The sequence below is a fragment of the Macaca mulatta genome, chromosome 2 (genome assembly GCF_049350105.2).
Source record: "Macaca mulatta isolate MMU2019108-1 chromosome 2, T2T-MMU8v2.0, whole genome shotgun sequence".
Taxonomy (NCBI): Eukaryota; Metazoa; Chordata; class Mammalia; order Primates; family Cercopithecidae; genus Macaca; species Macaca mulatta.
In genome coordinates, this window is record NC_133407.1 from 120345197 (window position 1) to 120365563 (window position 20367).

Genomic DNA, 20367 nt, shown 5'->3' on the forward strand with positions numbered 1-20367 from the left:
AGGGTCACGTTTAATCTACCCAGGAACCTTCTAGGTGGCTTTCATCGTCCTCGTGTTAAATAGGAAGTTACAATCTTACAGTGACTGATAAACTCTAGCATAAACAAATAATAATGATGAACTAATACTGGTAGCAGGAACTCAGCTCAGTGCTTTACATATAGTTGCAAATTTAATCCTATTAACAACCTTACAACTACTATTACGATCCCTATTTTAAAGATGGAGAAACTAAGGCATGTAGTAGAGCAATTTTCTTAAAACCATTCCGCTAAAACAAGGTGACCAGGATGTAAACCCAGGCAGGCTGACTCCAGAGCCCATGCCCTACACCAGGGCCTGGCTAACTTTTTCTGTGAGGGGCTACCCAGCCTCTGTCATGACAGCTCATCTCTGCTTTCAGACACAAACAATCTGTAAATAAATAAGTGTGGCTATATAATATTAAACATTTATTTATGAACACTAAAATTCAAATTTCATAGTTTTCATGTCACAAAATATTCTTTGAGACACGGTCTTGCTCTGTCACTCAGGCTAGTGTGTAGTGGCACGATCACGACTCACAGCAGCCTCAACCTCCCGGGCTCAAGCAGATCTTCCCACCTCAGCCTCTGAAGAAACTGGGACTACAGGTGCTCACTACCATGCCTGGCTAAATTTTAAAAAATTTTTTAGAGAAGGGGTCTTGCCATGTTTCTCAGACTGGTCTCAAACTCTTGGGGTCAAGCAATTCTTCCGCCTCAGCTTCCCAAAGTGCTGGGGATTACAGGGGTGAGCCACTATGCCCTGCTTACAAAATATTATCCTTTTGATATTTTTCAATCATTGTAACATGTAGACACTATTCTTAGCTTAAGGCCCATAGGAAGTCAGCTGTATTCGATCTTCAGGCCATAGTTTGCTGACCAGTTATGTCCTGGTCAGAGGCCCTCAGCCTCAGCTTTTCTACTGTAACATACCCAAAGACAACACTGCCAGGCACTGCACCTCCCACAGGCACACCTAGACATCGTCAGGCTCCAGTAGATAGCAAAGTTTGATTTGCATATTCTCCCTGCAGCTGGACATGCAGGGTCCTCCCCTGAGAAACAGGGGAAACATTTGACTTACTTTTTACGTGAGTAAACCCTATTTTATTGCATTTTATTCTCTTAACTTTCTAAACACAATGCCAACTTTCCTTGACCATTTAAAAATATATATGAACAAAGTACATAAAAAGTGATATGATGCCTGGGATCTACTTCAAAATAACAACAGTGGAGAAAGAGGATGGAGAAAGAGGAAAACAGGACTGGTCACAGGTTGGTAGCTGTCAAAGCTAGATGTCGGGCACAAGTACGTGACAAAATAAATGTCAAACGGTACATGTATTTGGTACATGCCTGTCTACGGTACATGTCAAAATTAAAAGTTTTTTTTAATTTTTTTTTTAATGGACATAAAATTGTTTTGCAAGTGTGCCAACGAATGCTGAACCGGAGTAGACAGGTGCTGTCTGTGATTTTTTTTTACCTCAGTTATTAGGTAGGGCCTAGTGAGAAAGGATACTAAAGAGACAGACATCATCCAGAATAGAAGAAACCTATTTTTGTGTGTTGTAAAAAAGTTCCCACTACTGAATTTCAGTAACTTCTAAATAACACACACTGGAATAGGGAAAGCTCCATGTGTTGGGAAAGAGAACGCTGGGAAAGCTACTTCACAGCATTTAAAGACAGCAACCCCAAGGAGAGCCATGGGCCAAGTCGCCACACCCCCTGAAGTCTTTTATTGTATTGACTGGCTTAATTCACTCTCATTAAGAAACCCTGGCCAGGCGAGGTGACTCAAACCTGTAATCCCAGCACTTTGCGAGGCCAAGAGGGGCGAATCATGAGGTCAGGAGTTCGAGACCAGCCTGACCAACATGGTGAAACCCCGTCTCTACTAAAATTACAAAAGGTGGCGGGCGCCTGTAATCCCAGCTACTCAGGAGGCTGAGGCAGGAGAATCACTTGAACCCAGGAGGCAGAGGTTGCAGTGAGCTGAGATCGTGCCATTGCACTCTAGCCTGTGTGACACAGCAAGGCTCCATCTCAAAAAAAAAAGGAAACCCATTAATGGGTTCCCAATCACTGAACTCCATGACATAAAACAATCCAGGGGAGGTCAACTCTAATTTATTTTAGAAACACACAGAAAAATAAGGTCCCTTCAAGATCAGTTTGTCCATGGACAGGAGTCCTTCATGTTCCTGCTGTATATATTTTAACTTGTGAGCGTGTTTTGTTTTCCTGTGAATGCCTTGCAAATTCATGCTTTTCTCGCAATTGATACAATAACATCATCTACTAACGAGGCTAAAACCTCCCATTTTTGCCAGATCCTCACTCCCCTTCTGCCTCTTACCGATCAAACAAATGTAAAGCTCATTACCCTACAATTGCCTTGACTTTACCACCCCGATTCCTCAGGGCCAAAGGGTGGTTCACATCATTTTACAGTTCATGCCCAAGATTCTCACCCTTCAAGACTTCTAGGCTACTACAAATATTCTTGTGTTCTAATTTTCTCTGATACCTCCTATTGCGAAGGCCTTCCCCACCCTTTCAGGGTCTCTGTTTGTTTACCCAGTGGACAATTCTTTAATTCCTGCTTCTGCCTCTTCCCAGCTATAAGCTTTACTTCAAATGGCCCCACTCCACCCAGCATGGGGGCACTTGACAGCTTGCTTTGTATCTTTTCTTTCAATGAATCCCTACAGATTTTTCCTCTTGTGTTAATGTTTTTCTAACAAAATGGTTGAGAATGAGCCATATTATTTTTCTAGATTTATCTAATTTAGCCTGGCTCTCACATTCACTAATCTTGTCTTAAGCAAGTTACTTACTCAGTTTCTTCAACTGAAAATGGGGAAATAACCTTGTAATACAGCAGTGAGAATTCTGTGGGTAGGAGCTATGCTTTACGGGGAATTTACAATCTGTGCAGGTGCTGGGCGAAGAGCTTTACATGGATTTGCTCTTCTCATCTTCAGAACATCTTATGAGAAAGCTAATATCATTATCACCATTTTATAAGTGAGCAAGTCAAGGTTCAAGGAGCACAAATACACAAGATCACGTATTTCAGGTAGAGGCAGAATGTGGACCATGTACTGGACTATACGCCTCTGCTTCGTTATTCTGCCCAATGACAGACAGATAATGACGATGAGCACATAGCACAGTACTTTGTGAATAGCAAGATAATTATCAGAGCCTAGAATAGGGCTTACAAATTGTTATGTTTTTGCTAAAGATTATTCCCCCCGCCACCTTTGCCTCTAAGAACAGGTGAGCTTATCTATTCCCTTAATATGTGCATACTCTTTTTCAAAAAATTGATTTTGAAATAATCTTAGATTTACAGAACAGTTGCAAAATTAGTAGAGTGCTCCCATAACTCCTTTACACCACTACCTCTAATGTTAACATTTTACATAACCACAGTACATTTATCAAAACTAAGAAATTAACATTAGGGCAATACTATTAATAGAGTTACTGAGATTCAACCGGTTTCTGTTTTCCCACTAGTGTCCTTTTTCTGTTCCAGGATCTAATCTAGAATCCAAAGTTATATTTCTGTCCAATCTGCGACATAGTTCCTCTGTCTTGTTGTTTTTCGTGATCTTACAGCAAAATACCAGAGCTCTCTGATTGACACTTGTGAAGAGTACTGGTTATTTTATAGAATGTCTCTCACTTTAGATTAATCTTATGTTCTCTCATGATTAGGTTCAGGTTATGCATTTTTGGCAAGAATACAACACAAAGATGTGCCCTTCCTGGTATATCACATAGGTGGTACACCATGTTGCTAAGTCTTATTACTGGTGATGTTAACTTTGACTATGTGGTTAAGATGGTCTTATGGATTGAATTATGCCCCTACTGAAAGATAAGTGTAAGTTCTTACTCCAGATACCTGTGAATGTGACCTTATTTGGAAATAGGATCTTTGTAGATAAAATCAAGTTAAGAAGAGTCTTACTAGTTTAGAGTAGGCCCTAAATCTAATCACTGGTGTCCTTATAAGAAGAGGGAAATTTAGAGACATACATGGAGAAGATGGCCATGTGACAACAGAGAGGTGGAGATTGGAGTGATGTATCTACAAGCCAAAGAACACGAAGGATTGCCAACAAACACCAGGAACTTGGAAGAAGCAAGGATTCTTCTGCAGGTTTCAGAGGGAGCATGGCTCTGCTGACATTTTCTTTTCTTTTTTCTTTTTCTTTTTTTTTTTTTGAGACATAGTCTTGTTCTGTCGCTCGGGCTGGAGTGCAGCGGCACAATCTTAGCTCACTGCAACCTCCACCTCTGGGTTCAAATGATTCTCCTGCCTCAGCCTCCTGAGTAGCTGGGACTACAGGGAGTGCACCACCATGCCCGGCTAATTTTTGTATTTTTAGTAAAGACAGGGTTTCACCATGTTGGCCAGGCTGGTCTCAACTCCTGACCTCAGGTGATCCGCCTTGGCCTGCCAAAGTGCTGGGATTACAGGTGTGAGCCACCACACCCGGCCTCTGCTGACCTTTCATTTCAGACTTAGCCTCCAGAATATGACAATAAATTTTTTGTTGTTTTAAACCACCTAGCTTGTGCTTTGTTATAGCAGTCATAAGAAACTAACACAGGTGGTGTCTGCTGGATTTCTCCACTGTAAAGTTAATATTATTCTCTTTGTAACTAATACATATTTTGGAGGACTTTTTGACTTTGTGCATCCTTCTTAGTCCAATTTAGGGAGTGTTTACCCAGTATGGACAAAGTGGCCTTAATTGAAGTATACAGATGTCACTGTTGCGGGGAATGTCTCCCAGCTGAATAGGGAGAATCAGAAGGTTGATCCACAGAGTCAAGAGAGTCAGTGTCAGGTGGAGCTGGCAAGGAAGGAGCAGGTGAGATGGCTGGAAGGCAGGGCATGGTGTAGTGGACAATACAGGAACGCACGACACATAGGCAGCACTGAGGAGCCCTTCATAGAGCTACTTGAGCAAAGGAGGAATAAGACTGTGGGTACAGAAAGGAGAGCTGCCTTGGAGCTTGCAAATGACTCTCTATCTTTTTCTTGGAAATAGAAAAAGAAAATAATAATGAAATAATTGTTCCTAATTCTAAAATTTCCATTGAAGTATTTTTTTCTGTTTTTTTTTCCCCCCGGCACAGAGCTAACTGACTTGGTGTCATCTGTTCCCAGAAGATGAAAGACAAATAATGAGGCCCAAATCCCAACAGAAACCTGGCTCCATTGATTAGGCCAAATGTGTTTCAGAATTATTGGTTTTTAACCTCCAAGGTGAGAAAAGGTCTTCAAACTCAGAACTATAATTTTCCTCTTGTATGCTTATCAGTGATTTCAACAAAGGGACTACAGGCTTTGTGGACTTTGACAAGTTACCAGGAAATGTTCTGGGAGGCATCCCTGCTATCTTTGTCTTGGCTAATCTCAAACATGGAAGCCACATTCTTGTGTTTGTTTTCTCCAGCCATGAGTTTGGTTGCCAGTTGTCTCACATTAGGCATCTAAGGGGGATTCGATTTCCTTTTGATAAAATGGCTCAACTCTTTCCTCTATATTAAGGTAATGTGCTATGAGGAGAAGATCCCAATTTCCTTCTTAAAAAAAAAAAAAAAAAAAGCTGGGGTTTGTTTTGTTTTGTTTTGTTTTTGTTAATGAGGGAACAGGGACAGCCTGGATAACTAAAATCCACAAAACACCCTGAGTTGGTTCAGTCTCAAACCCAAGCTGCAGACAGGTTTTCGGGCTGCTGGATTGAGACTCCCACAATCTCTTGTCCCCTCTCATGGAAGTGCTAAGAGCAGATGATGGCAGAAGTCACAAGAGACTCTGGGCAAATCCACAAATTAAACCATCAACTCTCAGGTGCACAGAACTGAACATACTAATGTTAGAGGGATGACGTTTATTCTCTGTATATCAAGCTCTGTCTGCCTGAGCCAGGCAGCACCAAAAGCAGATTCGGCAGCTATGGCTTCTTGGCCAAAGCCTCCCTGTGAGATGGTTGCTTTCAGGGGGAGCCTTGAATAAGGCAGAGGCATAAGGAGGACAGTTGGCAGTTGAATGAACTCACACAATGCTGGCAGGAGCCTCTGAAACCATGCTCAGAGGCCCTGCCCAAACCAGCTTCCTATAAAACACAAATTTTAAAAACAGGGGTAGAAAGAAATCACACTTTATGACAATTTCTGTAGTCCTCCTAGCTTCATTTCCTCCTGGCCTCCCCTGCTGCCTTCAAGTCCAAAACACATGGTAGCAAAATACTACAGCTCTCTACTGTTTGTATAAACTGAATGGCAAAATGAAGGAAAGGTGGGGGTAGGGGGCAAGCGAGATGGATTTCTTCCAGTACACCCGGGAGAAGCAATTGATTTTACTACAAACTTGGAGAGGGTGAATGTTCATGGCACACCATTTTGTTTCTGAGAGAAGACTCAAGCAAGTTATTACCTTTATTCTTCTTGGTACCACTGAGTTTTTGCCCCCACACTAGAAAAGTAACCTGTCCTACTTGCCTGCCATGGGGAAATTCATTTTTGCTGAGCGAAGGTTTACGGGCTGAAAAAAAGAACCTTGGGAAATAATTCAGTAAAATACAGTACTCTGAGAGGTGAAGCAAGCAGCAGCCTAGGTTACAAACATAATCTCTAAGCAGAGCCAGTAAAATGAAACAAAACCACTGTTTCAGACACTGTATTTTTGGCTAAGGTTTCACTCTGCAATAACTTTCAAAGTTACTCGTTTTAGTCAACATTATAAGGGTAAGTCAACATTTGTCCTGGCAGCAAGCCCAAATTTGTTATTTTATTAGTCTGCTACTGGTTAAATTGGCCCAAGATTAAACACATCTAATAAATAGCCTTAAAATATTGAAGTTTAGCAGAAAACCACATTCAAGTTCTCTTTACACAGGATGTTACTATTACTTAACCTTGGGCAGAGGGAGAAATGCACACCCACACCCCGGTTAAGTTCCTTTTAGCAAACACCAGCCCCCATTGCCTGAAACTCATCTTGGTCATGCCCAGACATGATGCTACAGACTTTCAGAGAAAGAGGAAGCCAAATATTTAGCTCTGTCTGTGGTCCCTGGCTCCACATCTGCCTTCTGAGGCAGAAAGGGCCAGATGCTCAGAGCTGGAGAACTTTAAAGAGTTCAACCTCCTTAAAAATTAGGAGTTGCCAGCAGCATCAAGTCTCTGTGGCCTTACGGGAAGGCCAGCCATAGGCCCAGAGGATGTTTTCTCACATCAGGTTATGCATTTTTGGCAAGAATGCCACAGAAATAATGTGCCTATAATGCACACCCATCCCCCAGTCTGGAAAATGGGGCTGGACATCCCTGGTTGGATGACGCCAACAAGGCACCCAGAGGTAGAAAAGGTCTCCTGGTCATAGCCACGGGGTCCAGAGGAAGGTCTCTGTGGCTTTGGGGTTCCGGAGTCAGTCATTTCCTACTGACTTCTTGGAAACCTTTGGGTGGAATATATGTTCTGCATTTGTTTATCTCTGTAAAAGGGATTCCCTGGCTTCCCCTTGGGTGGGGTTGGAGGGGAAGGGGGAAAAGGATGCCACTGGGAGTTCCATTCCTCCTTCTTTAAGGACATTTTCTGGGCTCCCTCAGAGCTTAGGAATAATCTGAATGCCTCTGCAGCAAGTGACAAAGTTCTTATCACTCTGGCCCAAAGAGTGCATTGATTCTTTGCAAAGGATCTAAGGATAAAATATGAGTCAACCTGTCTGGTTAGAAAGCAATACCCTATGACCTTGGGCCCAAAATGTAACCTCTATAAGCTTAGTTTCCTCTGCTGTGAAGTGACAATGACTCTCCTACCTCCTCACAGAGTTGTTGGGAGGATCACAGAGACTAGGTGTATAATATGCTTGGCAGTCACCCGCCTGTTAGAAAGTCCTCAGTAAATATCAGAGTACTGCCCTTATTTCTGATGTCCTGGGAGAGGCGTGGTCTCTCTGCCAGCCTGCGCCCCTGCCCTCTTCTATTCCCTGCAGCACTGGATTTTGCCTTGATCCTTCCAGGGGCAAAGCTGGAGTTCCATGTCACCTGCCAGAATCGTACCAATAACTGCTCTGGCCACTGAGGCTGCTACAAGATCATGTATTTTGATTCCACATTCCTGCCTTCCTTTTCTTCCCGTGGTTTTATCACCTGTTTAGTCAAGCTCCAGCTGGATACAGCAAAACAGTGGTGCTTTGGCAGGATTCAAGGCTATATTGGAAGAGAGGAAAGCAGTAAAATCTCAAGATAAGGACCCAAGTCCTAACCTCCCTAATCTGGGAGGTTTGCATTATCCTCCCACCTGCCCACTGCCACCAACACTGCTGAATTATGGGCTAGAAGAGCTGGTCTCCAGTCTTGCCAGATCCCAGTACTGTCTGGGATTAGGCAATGAGAGGAACTCTGGGCATTCAACCCATGTTGGATGTGCAAGGTGAAACTTCACAAAAATAATGTGTAACCAAGAAAGGGCCACACAGAACCACAGAAAAGTCCTCTGTCTTTCTCATCCATCTGTCATTCTTTGAAGCTCAGCATTATCTTAGCTTCCCAGAAGAGGAAAAAGAAGTACAGAGATGAAAAAGGATGCGCAGATCTTAATCTCGGTGTCTCAAAGGAAGGACAGATTGTTCCAGCTGAATCTGGGATGATCAAACACATCTCAGGCAAGCAAAGCTGACAGTCAGGTCTGTCATCTGACTGAAAACTAGACAGGGACCAGGGATCCCAATTGGTTGCTGGGTAAAAACTACAGGGACATCTGACCAAGGGCACTGGGTCTGCAGAAGAAAATGGATCCCCTTCTCTTGATGTGTAGTTGGTTTCTGTTTTTGACAAGAACAACGATTTTGAGCAGACAGGCCTTGCAGAGATGTGACCTCCAGAGAGAAACACAAAATACGTCTGAGGTGCTCCCTGGTAACTCCCAGCTGTCCCTTCTAGCACAAATTATCCTTTCAAATGTTTGGTCCATGTGTGTCCTCAAGAGCACATGCCCACACTTAGAACCAGGGGACACAGCACCCGGGTGTTTTAGAACACTCTGCTCCCAGCCGAGAACAGAATACATTCAAATCTGATTATTCAGAATGGAAAAAGCTACTAGCCAAACAACCACATGGGATTGATTAAATAGGAAATAAATTTTTAAAAATCTTAAACTTTCCTGTTTTTGGCTTTCAGCTGACATCTTACCACCCACTGAGCAATGGTATGCAGAAAAATAAGATACAAAGCATGCTGTTCAGGAAACTGTGAGGTAAGTAATCTATAATGGATTCATTTGGCATTTCTGTTGCCCCCACACACCCCAAATGAGCAGATGAATAGCTTCAAAATGTTATTCTTTGGGAGGGGTGTATGTGCATGTGCATGTGTGCAGAACACAAAACTGATTTCATTTGTTGAGACACTTTCCATTCTGTAGTGCATTTTTAATGGCAAGAATTAAAAAATACCCAGTAACAATGGATTTTTCCAAAGGTTCATAACAAACACTGACTCTCAGTGCTGTACATTTGCAACCTTGAAACATAGTGATTACATGTTATTTTGAACTGTCAGCAATTAATATGCAACCAGATGTATCATTATCTACAGTTTATTAAAATGCAGAAGCCTGTGAATATTAAAAAAAAAAAAAACGATGTAGCACACAACAAAGAAGGCAAGGAGCTCAGAGACTCAGCTTTGCTCCCAGAATCACTCTCAGCTAGTTTCAATTCCAAAGAGATAATGGTGAAAATGGGTAGACAGTGGCAACTGACTTAAAATGAAAGAATAAATACAAACCTGTGATTTGGTTGTTGGGTTTTGTTAAAAAAAAAAAAAAAAAAAGTTGGCTAGCCATTGTAGAGTCAAGGACATTATTTTGGTGGTAAAATAAAACTGGCATTTATTCCTAAGGTAAAGGATGCCTGCAGCAGAGAGCAGCAAGGTTCTCAAGTGTTTTCTAATATGGGACATCTACAGAGGAGAAGATTCCTTTGAAGACTGCTGGAAGTCTAAATTGGAAAAAAATTTCCTTGGTAAACGTTTCCCAAGCACTGCCAGGTTGGGAAGGGCACAAGGATGGAGTGGAAGGTTCTTCTTCTACATGCCAGGCCCTCCTTCCCTCTGCCCCAACATTTGAGAGTCAAGTGAGGGGTGCCCCTGAGTTTGCAAAGCAGGACTGTGCAGTGGGCCACTTGCCCTGCAAAGCTTCAATCAATTGCGATTAAATAAATCATACCCTGCCAAGGCACTTGCCTACTCATAGACTCTAGCAATTTTCTAGAAACAGCAGTCACCCTACACCTGATGCAGGTGTGACTCTTGTGACTCTGAAGCACTATGTAAACAATGAGGGAAGCTTAGGAAAGGGAAGGAGGAGGCACCAAGAGCCATGGAGTCACACACGCTCTCATCTTTGCCATACAGCAACCCTGTTATCCTGTTTCATAGAAGAGGAAGCAGGTGTTCAGAGAAGTGAGATGACTTCCTCCAAGTCATACCCAGTAGTTAACTGGCAGTGGTGAAATCTGAATTCAAATCTACCTGCCTTGAAAACCTCCCCCGCCACCCTACACTGGCTTCCCAGGATATACAACTTCCTCTGATAATAAATAATAATATAATCACAATATACAGGACGACTTTGTGCTAGGCTGTGCCAAAGTGCTTTCTGTGCATTATTTCCTTGACTTAAGTTAGTGCTATTAATATACCGATTTCACAGTGCAGGCAACTGAGACTCAGAGGGGTTAAGGGCCTTGCCTGAAGTCACACAGCCCAAATTGAGCCCAAAGCTACTAACGCAGCAAGGCCTGGGTTCTTAATTAACCACAGCATTGTTAGTTTCCTAAACCAGGGGGGAACCCCGAAGTGAATAGGCTGTAGAGGCAAAAGGGAAGTAGACACTGACGAAGGAGTGGCGGAGGAGAGAATGTTCTTTCGGCATTCAAGCCCTATCGCTCTGGAATCAGCAGCTCCTCCTGACACCTCCCTGAGAATCTTAGTGAGCCCAGGTTCAAAGGTGTCCTGCTTGCGTGTCCCCAGAAGATGCTGCCCTCTGATAAGGGCACACTCGAGGACTGGGGGGTGGCAGGCATCCAGCATCAGGGGGCTCATTGGATGACCACTTCTCAGTATTCCCCCTCCATAGTCTGCCAAGCTACCCAATGAAATAGCCTGCTTCTCCCCCTCCCCCTGGTTGACAGTCACTACCCGTATGATTGCGTTGTTAATGACTTGGTCAAACTGAAGTAGAAGTTCCTTGAGGACAGAAAGCATGCCTTTTCTAAACCAGGGGGAAAATGATACACAGAGCCAGGTCTCAAATAAATATTTACGGACAATTAAAGAGCATTAGGGGTCATTTTTTAGTTGTCTAGCTCTTTACCAGCTCATATCCATCACACTATGGAGTCTCCCTACATTTCCAACAAAGGATCTATTTATAATTAAAGCACCCTGTAAATGAATAGGGCATGAAGAGCTCAAAGCAACCTAATTCACCCTCATCTGCTTGCCTTGGGTCTGTGTCCATGGTTGGCATTTGGCTAGGATTCTCAGATGATGCATGTCAGGTGGGAGCTGGCCTCGGGACAACTTGCTTCCTACTCCCCTGGCCAGGGTGCCTCTCTACCCAGAGCTCACACACCAACCCCTGTTTGAAAGTCAATCTGGGAACAATCAGAAGGCCGCACTAGATTATTTTGTTGCTCTACCTGGCAGAAATGAATGTGAAGCTTGGCAGTATGCTTGGAACATCTTTTGTTTTTTAAAAAAATAATAATGCCCAATGCTAACTCTGATCACTTTATTTCCTACAAAGGAAGGAGCTACCTCCTAGCAGATGCCTTGGTAGGTATAACCACCTGTAGCTTCTACGCAACTGATCTATGTTTAAGATAGATGCTGCTGCTGCTGCTGCTAATGACCTATTAAGTACTTGCTTTGGTGGAAGCCCTTTATATGCTCATTTCAAATTCCCATTTTTCAGATGAGGAAACTAAGGCTTAGAGGATGAGACACAAGTCCAAGATCTGTCGGCTCACAGGTGGCCAAGTGGGGATTCAAACTCAGTTCAGGCTGACTTCCAAATCCAAGTTCTTAACCATTACATTCTAGGGCTGACCCCAATTAAAGTGTAATCTCATCCAATCCTTCCCGCCAGAGTGAAGGGGAAAAGGAACAGGATGGGTTGAATCATTTTAGCTGGAACTTTGGAATATTCTTTGAAGCTTCGAAAAGAAAAAGATGTATGTTCTGAGGACAGAAATCTAGTTTTATTTTTTAAGTTGGCTACCATGTAGCACAGATTCACTTCCTATAACACATTAAAGCCAATTTTTATCTACTTAGTCTTAATATCTGAAATTTGGGTCCTATGCTAAATGTCCAAATTTCAAGTTTAGTTTGCAAGTGACTGTGTCAAACTTGGGAACTTATTGTAGACTTCTAATCCTAGAAAACCCCTCAGAACATGCCTTGTTCGCTGTTTCCAAACTCTCTGTATTGCCATGATAATTTTTTGCCATATGTACATGTCACCTGAGCCATTATGTACTATTTCCTTAATTAGTCATTTTTTACTTAAAAACTTATTGTAAAAATAAACTCTATCACTGCCTTAAATGGAAAATCACTATCACCTGTCATAAACAGATGCTAACTTCAAAAAATGAACCCTGAGGCCTACACTTAGTTACACAGGGAAATTATCAAGTGATGGGGAGGTGTTAAAGACACACTAATTCCAAGTGGAAACTTGACATAATCACAGAATTTAAAAGGGAAAGTGATTAAATTATTTTGTGATTTGTCTTTGTAAGATTTGAGCTGCCCAAGTGGTATGTAACCCACCTTCTGGAAAATAACGATCTAATCCAGTCCTCTCATTCCAGAAACAGGCTCTGAAATGCCAAGACCCTAAGCCTACCTTTGCCCTGTCCCCTGCTACTTGGGAAGCTCTTGTACGAACCAGCTTAGAAATAAATGCTGCATTTAAGAGACTTCCGAAGCAAGCTCCTGTTCCTTGACGATGGTGTCAGAATCAAGCTCACTCTTCTAGGCCCTTGGAACCTGGGCATAAAGTATTCAGAGACGAATGAATGCAACGTGTCTTTTCTGATGGTCTCTCCTTCAAAGCTCTCAGATAAGTCACCATCAAACATCTGAGGAGGAAGGAGGTGGAGGTGACAGTTCATCATGCATCTGTGGCTTACACACAAGAAACCATCAGTTCTCCCTCTTCTTTATTTCCTTCTCGACGGTGGTTTCTGACTCCTTCTGCAAGATCACACCCAGACATCCCCAACGCAATCACCAGGATGGCTGACCAGGGATGAGAAAATGAACTAAGACTGCCAAAACCTAACACGATATTGATGAGCCACTTTCACCACGCCCCCCTGGCCCCCGAACCCATGTGAAGTCAAAAATTAAAAATAGTCTTCCCCAGTGACCTTTAGTTATCTTCTCTGTATTTGCCTGGGGTTGTTCTTGACATGCCTGCATCATTCGCAATTATGAAATGTTAGTATGCCAACATAAGATAGCACACTTGAAATGGGAGCTTGCCCTGGCCTTGGGTTCAGAAAGCACCCACAGGGAAGACTCACCATTTTGCCCCCCTCGGCCATCTGGCCGGACTCCATCTCTTTCCGCCACTAGCTTGTTCCTTTTCCTTCTGTAGCATCTTCCTCTAGGAAGACTCCACATTTCCAAATCTGACAGCCCATGGCAAGTCCAAAACATTTACCTTTCTTTTTTCCTTTTTACATTTTATTTCAGGGTTCAGACACAGGCTCTCAGCTTTACTTAATTCAATCAGTTTGCCAACTTCTAATGCTAACGGTATTTACAGAAAGAGTGCCCTCGGGAAATGCTGTATTTCTTCTTACTATTTATCACCTGTGCTGCAAGCATTAGGTGTGCAGAGTTCAGAAAGACATCATTTTAAGATATGTTGTGGCCAGAAGTAGTGGCTCATGCCTGTAATCCCAGCACCTTGAGAGGTCGAGGCGGGAGGATTCCTTGAGCCCAGGAGTTTGAGACCAGTCTGGGCAACACAATGAGACCCTGACTCTACAAAAATAAAACAACTGAAAGAAAATTAGCCAGGTATGGTGGCACACGCCTGTAGTCCTAGCTGTAGTCCTAGGACTACAGCAGTAGCTACTCTGGAGGCTGAGGTGGGTGGGAGGATCGCTTGAGCCTGAGAGGTCAAGGCTGCAGAGAGCCATGATTGTGCCACTGCACTCCAGCCTAGGCGACAGAACAAGCCCCTATTTCTAAAACAAACCAACAAACAAAATACATCACCTATGTGTATTGAAGTTTGTATCTATCCATTCCTTGTGGGCTTTTTAACAGTGATCTCACATCAAATTTAAAGTAGGACCTTGCACTTGGAGATTACTCTGTACAGTGTTTTGGCTAACTTTAATGGGGTTCACTTAGAACATCCCCCAGAGAGACAGTGCTGCTTATCACCTACCCAGAACCATGACTGGCTTAAGCCAACATTGTGACATACCAAGAGGTCAAGACTGGGCAAGGAGGGACCAACATTGGGCCCTGCCTCCTAATTTGGAGGGACCAACATTGGGCCCTGCCTCCTAATTTCTCTGAATCTCTTTTTCCTCAGTTGACCAACAAAAAGGACAGCTCCAGAAAAAAAGAAAAACAAAGAAAAAATGAAAAACTAAAAAATGAAAACCTAAAAACAAACAAAATAGCAAAATTAAAAAAAAAAAAAGGACAGTCCTTGCCTTGCCCAGCTCCCTCAGCTACTGCAAGGCTCAAAGGAGAAAATGCATGTGAAAATAAGTGACTGCTGGCTGGGTGTGGTGGCTCATGCCTGTAATTCCAGCTACTTGGGAGGCTGAGGCAGGAGAATCACTTGGACCCAGGAGGCAGAGGTTGCAGTGAGCCGAGATCTTGCTGCTGCACTCCAGACTGGGCAAAAGAGTAAGACTTTGTCTCAAAAAAAATAAAAAAAAAGAAAAGAAGGCCGGGCGCGGTGGCTCAAGCCTGTAATCCCAGCACTTTGGGAGGCCGAGACGGGTGGATCACAAGGTCAGGAGATCGAGACCATCCTGGCTAACCCGGTGAAACCCCGTCTCTACTAAAAAATACAAAAAACTAGCCGGGTGAGGTGGCGGGAGCCTGTAGTCCCAGCTACTCGGGAGGCTGAGGCAGGAGAATGGCATGAACCCGGGAGGCGGAGCTTGCAGTGAGCCTGACTACTATCTGAACAAAGGGTGGCATTGCTCTGGATTTATTGAGCACAATGAAAAAGGAAGGTGTCCTCATTGCAACATACCTGTCCCCACTTCTCTACATCCCATATGCACACATATAGGTTTAAACTGGTTACAATGAGTATATAATCATGCTCAACTTTTTTTCTCTTTATTTTTTCCAGGAACACTAGGGTATTTCTGTTTGCTAGTGAGTAATGGCTGCAAATGATGTCACTGACCCCTGTGCCAGAGGCCATGGTCATGGAGCTATTGCTCTATTGTAGGACAGAGAGGTTGTTGGCTTTTCTGTCCAGTTAAATAGGAAAGGATGCTAGACTGGAACCAAACCATCAGACTTCAGGCTCCAGCTAGGCCATTCCCAGCTGTGTGGTCTTGAGCAAATCATTGGACCTCTCTGACCCTTGGTATCTTCATCTTTAAAATGAGGACAATTATACACTCAGGAGAGCCAAAGAATATAGAAGTGCCTTGAAACTGTAAAATGCACAAATACAAAGCATGACTATTATTGCAAATAATGTCATTATGAACAACTTTGGAAACACAGCCTTTTCCCCACAAGAGCTAGAATACTACGTCCAATATCTGAACCATTTTTGTCTTTTAATATGCACAGAAAGTGTGTTATCTTCTTTTCTTTTTTCTTCTTTTTAATAGACACAAGGTCTTGCTATGTTGTGCAGGCTGGTCCCGAACTCCTGGGCTCAAGCAATCTGCCTGCCTCAGCCAGCCTCCCAAAGTGCTACGATTACAGGCATGAGACACCGTGCCCCACCAATAAGTGTATTATTTTCCAGCAACATTCACAGCATTGGGTTTTTTTCTTTTCTTTTTATTTTTTAAGACAGAGTCACACTCTGTTGCCCAGACTGCAGTGCGGTAGCACAATCTCAGCTCACTGCAACCTCCGCCTCCCGAGTTCAAGCAATTCTCCTGCCTCAGCCTCCCGAGTAGCTGGGGTTACAGGTTCCCGCCACCACGCCCAGATAATTTTTGTATTTTTAGTAGAGACTGGGTTTCACCATATTGGCCAGGCTGGTCTTGAACTCCTGACCTCAGGTGATTCGCCCACCTTGGCTTCCCAAAGTGCTGGGATTACAGGTGTGAGTCACCACGCCCAGCTTGGTTTTATTATGTCTTAAAAATAGTTGCAACATCAATTAGGTATAAAATAGCACCTTATTATTGCCTTTTTCATTTCTATAATTCCTACTAGAGTGAACATTTTAAATAATCTTTACCATTCCTTGTGTGTGAACTGCCTTCTAGTATCTTTGGCTTATTTGTCAATGAATATCTTAGGGTGCTTTTTAAATATCTGTATAAATTATTTATATGACAACAATGTTAATCTTTAGTCTGTCATCTTTACTTCAAAAATCTTTTCCAATGTATTAGTGTACTTCTCTTCTCTAAAGAAGCATATTAAGCCTAAAAGAAATCCTGTTTGTTGACACAGCATCATAGAGTGTCTTTGCACTTATCAATACTCAAGATTTTCAGGCACACTAAAGATGTCCATAAGAAATAAGCAAGGACAGGAAAGAGATAGGACAGTATGTCACATTTGGAAAAGTTAGGGGAACCAGGAGCACTGGGCCAGGAGAAGGAAAGCATCTGAGGGGAGAGAGGGAGAGGAGAGAATGCACATATGCGTGGGTGGAGTGGGAGAGGTGTGGAGAGAGAGTAGTTTTCAAATACTTAAGGGCGTAACACATAAGAAAGTATTACTGGATCAGGCACGATGGCTCATGCCTGTAATCCCATCACTTTGGGAGGCCGAGGGGGGTGGATTATCTGAGGTCAGGAGTTCGAGACCAGCCTGGCCAACATGGTGAAACCCTATCTCTACTAAAAATACAAAAATTAGCAGGGCGTGGTGGCGTGTGCCTGTAATCCCAGCTACTCAGGAGGCTGAGACAGAAGAATAACTTGAACCCAGGAGGCGGAAGTTGCAATGAGCTGAGATCGCACCACTGCACTCCAGCCTGAGCAACAAGAGTGAGACTCTGTTTCAAAAAAAAAAAAACAAAAACCACCAAACAAAAAGTAAAGTATTACTGAATAACATACAGCTCCAGGAAGCAATGTTACAATTAAGAAAGGATTTTCTTGTCATCTATACTGAACACAGATGGAGTACACTCATCCTTCAGTATCCAGGGGTGATTGGTTCCAGAACCCTCTCAGATACTAAAATCTAAGGATGCTCAGGTCCATCATATAAAATGGCATACTGTTTGCCTGCATCCTACCCATATCCTCTTACACTTTAAATCATTTCTAGATTACTTAAAATACCCAATAGAATGTAAGTGATAATTGTTGTTATCCTGTATTGTTTTTTATTTGTATTATTTAAAATTGTTATTTTTTATTGTTTTATTCCCTAATATTTTCTTTTCCTTTTTTTTTTTTTTTTTTTTGAGACAAGGTCTCCCTCTTTCACCCAGGCTAGGGTTGCAGAGGCACCATCTCAGCTCATTGCAGCCTCAAACTCCCTGGCCCAAGCAATTCTCCCACCTCAGCCTCCCAAGTAACTGGGTCTACAGGTGTGTGCTACCACACTTGGTGAATTCTTTGATTTTTTTTTTTTTTAAGAGATGGGGTCTCGCAGTGTTGCCCAGGCTGATCTCAAACTCATGTACTCAAGCAATCCTACTGCCTCTGCCTCCCAAAGTCCTGGGATCCAAATACTTCTGATCAATGGTTGGTTGAATCCGTGGACATGGAACAAGTGGATATAGAGGGCCAACTGTATACAATCTAAAATGTTGTCCCTGGAGGTGTTTAAGCAGAGATTGAATGGATCTGGCAGCAGATAAGATTGGGCTACATGTTCTCAACAGGCCTTTCCCACTCTGAAGTCCTCTGATGCAATGACCCTGGGTCATTTCCTGGAGGCTGGATTTGTTTGTTTCATAAATCCTCAGGAAAAAAAAAGCCTGTTTTGCTACTCCTTTCCTCCTCATCTTAAGAGCCAGAAAGAAGAAAAAAGTCTAGTGAACTTACCATTAAGGTTTCTGGTTCAGCTCCAATTAACTGAAATTTACTAATAATCAGGGCTACCTTCTCTCAAAAGGACACAATGGTCCAAACAGAAAGTCCGGGCACAAGTGTTTCCAGACTTAAAAAGAATCACTCCTTTCCCAGCCAGTAGAATGTTCGGAAACCTTTCCTGATTAACTTGTGACACAGTCTCTCTCTTTTTTTTTTTTTTTGAAGATGGAATCTTGCTCTGTTTCTCAGACTGGGGTGGTGCTCGGCTCACTGCAACCGCCACCTCCCAGGTTCAAGTGATTCTCCTGCCTCAGCCTCCTGAGTAGCTGGGATTACAGGTGTGTGCCACCACGCCTGGCTAATTTTTGAATTTTTAGTAGAGACGGGGTTTCACCATTGGTCAGGCTGGTCTTGAACTCCTGACCTCGTGATCCGTCCACCTCAGCCTCCAAGTGCTAGGACTACAGCTGTGAGCCACTACACTGGACGTGACACAGCCTCTTCTAAACTAGTTACTGGTGTCAACTTGTTTAAAAAAAAAAAAAAAAGGAAGGCAATAGAAACCTCTGGCCTTCACTCCTGACAGTCCATGAGCCAATATAAGAAGAAATGGCAATGCGGTCATGGCAATTTCCTCATTTTGTGTGTGACCTCTACCCACTATCAAGGCTGACAAATTATGGAAGGCAACTGCACACATACATCACAAAGTAGCCCTTCCAGATACACACATCATCAATAACAATTACATTTACACAGGGCTTTGCACAATTAGGATGTGATCAGTAATTTATTTTCTTTCAGTAGTTATGAAAACAGTGGCATCTGTCCAGGATTTTTATGGGCAATCACAGGGTGTCTTGAGAAAATGACACAATTTGCAAATATCCAGATGGTAGTTGGGCCTTCCAGTGACTGGTTTACACAGAAGGCCTGTGGTTAATATAGATAAGCAAAATGACTAACAGAACTAACGGTGTCACCTCCAGAGGTAAGCATGCAGAATTCTGCCAAAGACCACCTCCTTGGTCTTGAGAAACACAAAATGAAGATTGCTCAAACCCTCCCAAATGGGGGCTTGCAAACCCCACTCCCGTGAGTTGCAGCCGTTCTATGAAGTGGGCTGCCAGAAGCATTGACTAACGGTGGGGTTTCCTAACCAGACAGGTTTCCTAACCAGACAGGAAAAAATGGGCCTTCGAGCATCAGGCAATTTTTTGGGGCAGGTGGGTTCATCCTTCCCATGTTATGTGGTGAGACAACCAATGATTTAGTCACTTAGAGTCAATGTGATGTGGTTGGAAAAGTACAGACTTCAGGGTCAACTGGGTTTTTAGTCTCATCTCCTTGACCCAGTATTAAAGCCATCCTGGGAAAGCCACTACCTGTTCTGAGCCTCAGTTTCTTCTTCTACAAAAGGGGGTATGAATACCAACCTCATAGGATTACTGTGACGATTAAGGGACTTACAGTAAAGTCCCTAATGCACTGCTGTGTGTAAAACAGCATTCAGGCAATTAGACTGGTGATCATCATGTTTCTTAAAACCATTTTAAGAATCTGTTTTGAGATGTAAAGGTCGTAATTATAATGACATTTTCTGAGCACTTACTACATGCTAGGCACTATGGTTAGCAGTGCATATGAAACATCTCATTTGACCCTCACTATGGTCCTAGGAGTTAGAGCTCTCATCATTTCCATTTTTACCGTTGAGGAAACAGGTTTGGAGAGGCACAGTAGCTTGTTCAAGGCCACATCACTAGCAGGTGGTGGAGACAGCATTGAGACTCAGGCAGTCTTATTCTAGTCAATGCCCTTGAACAGCATTAAATGTACACATGTAAAGTCAACACATTTTCCTCTTCTATTGCTAGTTCATGTGCATTTTTAAGGACCAAGATTCCCAAAATAATTTTCCACCTGAACAGCCTCAGAATGATGGCTCAATGACCATAACCAGATCCTACAGCAAGTGATGGCCTTTTTCTGGGTAGCTCCGTGTGGCTTTCCACCCAGCAAGATCTCTGAGGTCATATGATTCCTGGA

At 43.0% G+C, this 20367-nt stretch overlaps 1 protein-coding gene and 1 long non-coding RNA gene across 12 annotated transcripts in view; one reads left to right on the forward strand and one right to left on the reverse strand.

Moving 5' to 3' along the window:
• The window catches only part of LOC144339254 (uncharacterized), a 29368-nt gene extending 15854 nt beyond the window's left edge, over nt 1-13514 (forward strand). The window contains exons 4-8 of one of the 3 annotated variants that reach the window (XR_013414079.1): nt 5199-5328; nt 9251-9326; nt 9974-10095; nt 11883-11911; nt 12955-13514. This is a non-coding gene — a long non-coding RNA (uncharacterized LOC144339254). Of the gene's footprint in view, nt 1-5198; nt 5329-9250; nt 9327-9973; nt 10998-11882; nt 11912-12954 lie in introns of those variants that run through there. The other 2 variants (XR_013414080.1, XR_013414078.1) reach the window with 2 other exon arrangements.
• Nucleotides 1-20367, reverse strand: part of ARHGEF3 (Rho guanine nucleotide exchange factor 3) — a 347459-nt gene that overhangs the window by 57273 nt on the left and 269819 nt on the right. The gene's annotated exons all lie outside the window — the stretch shown is intronic.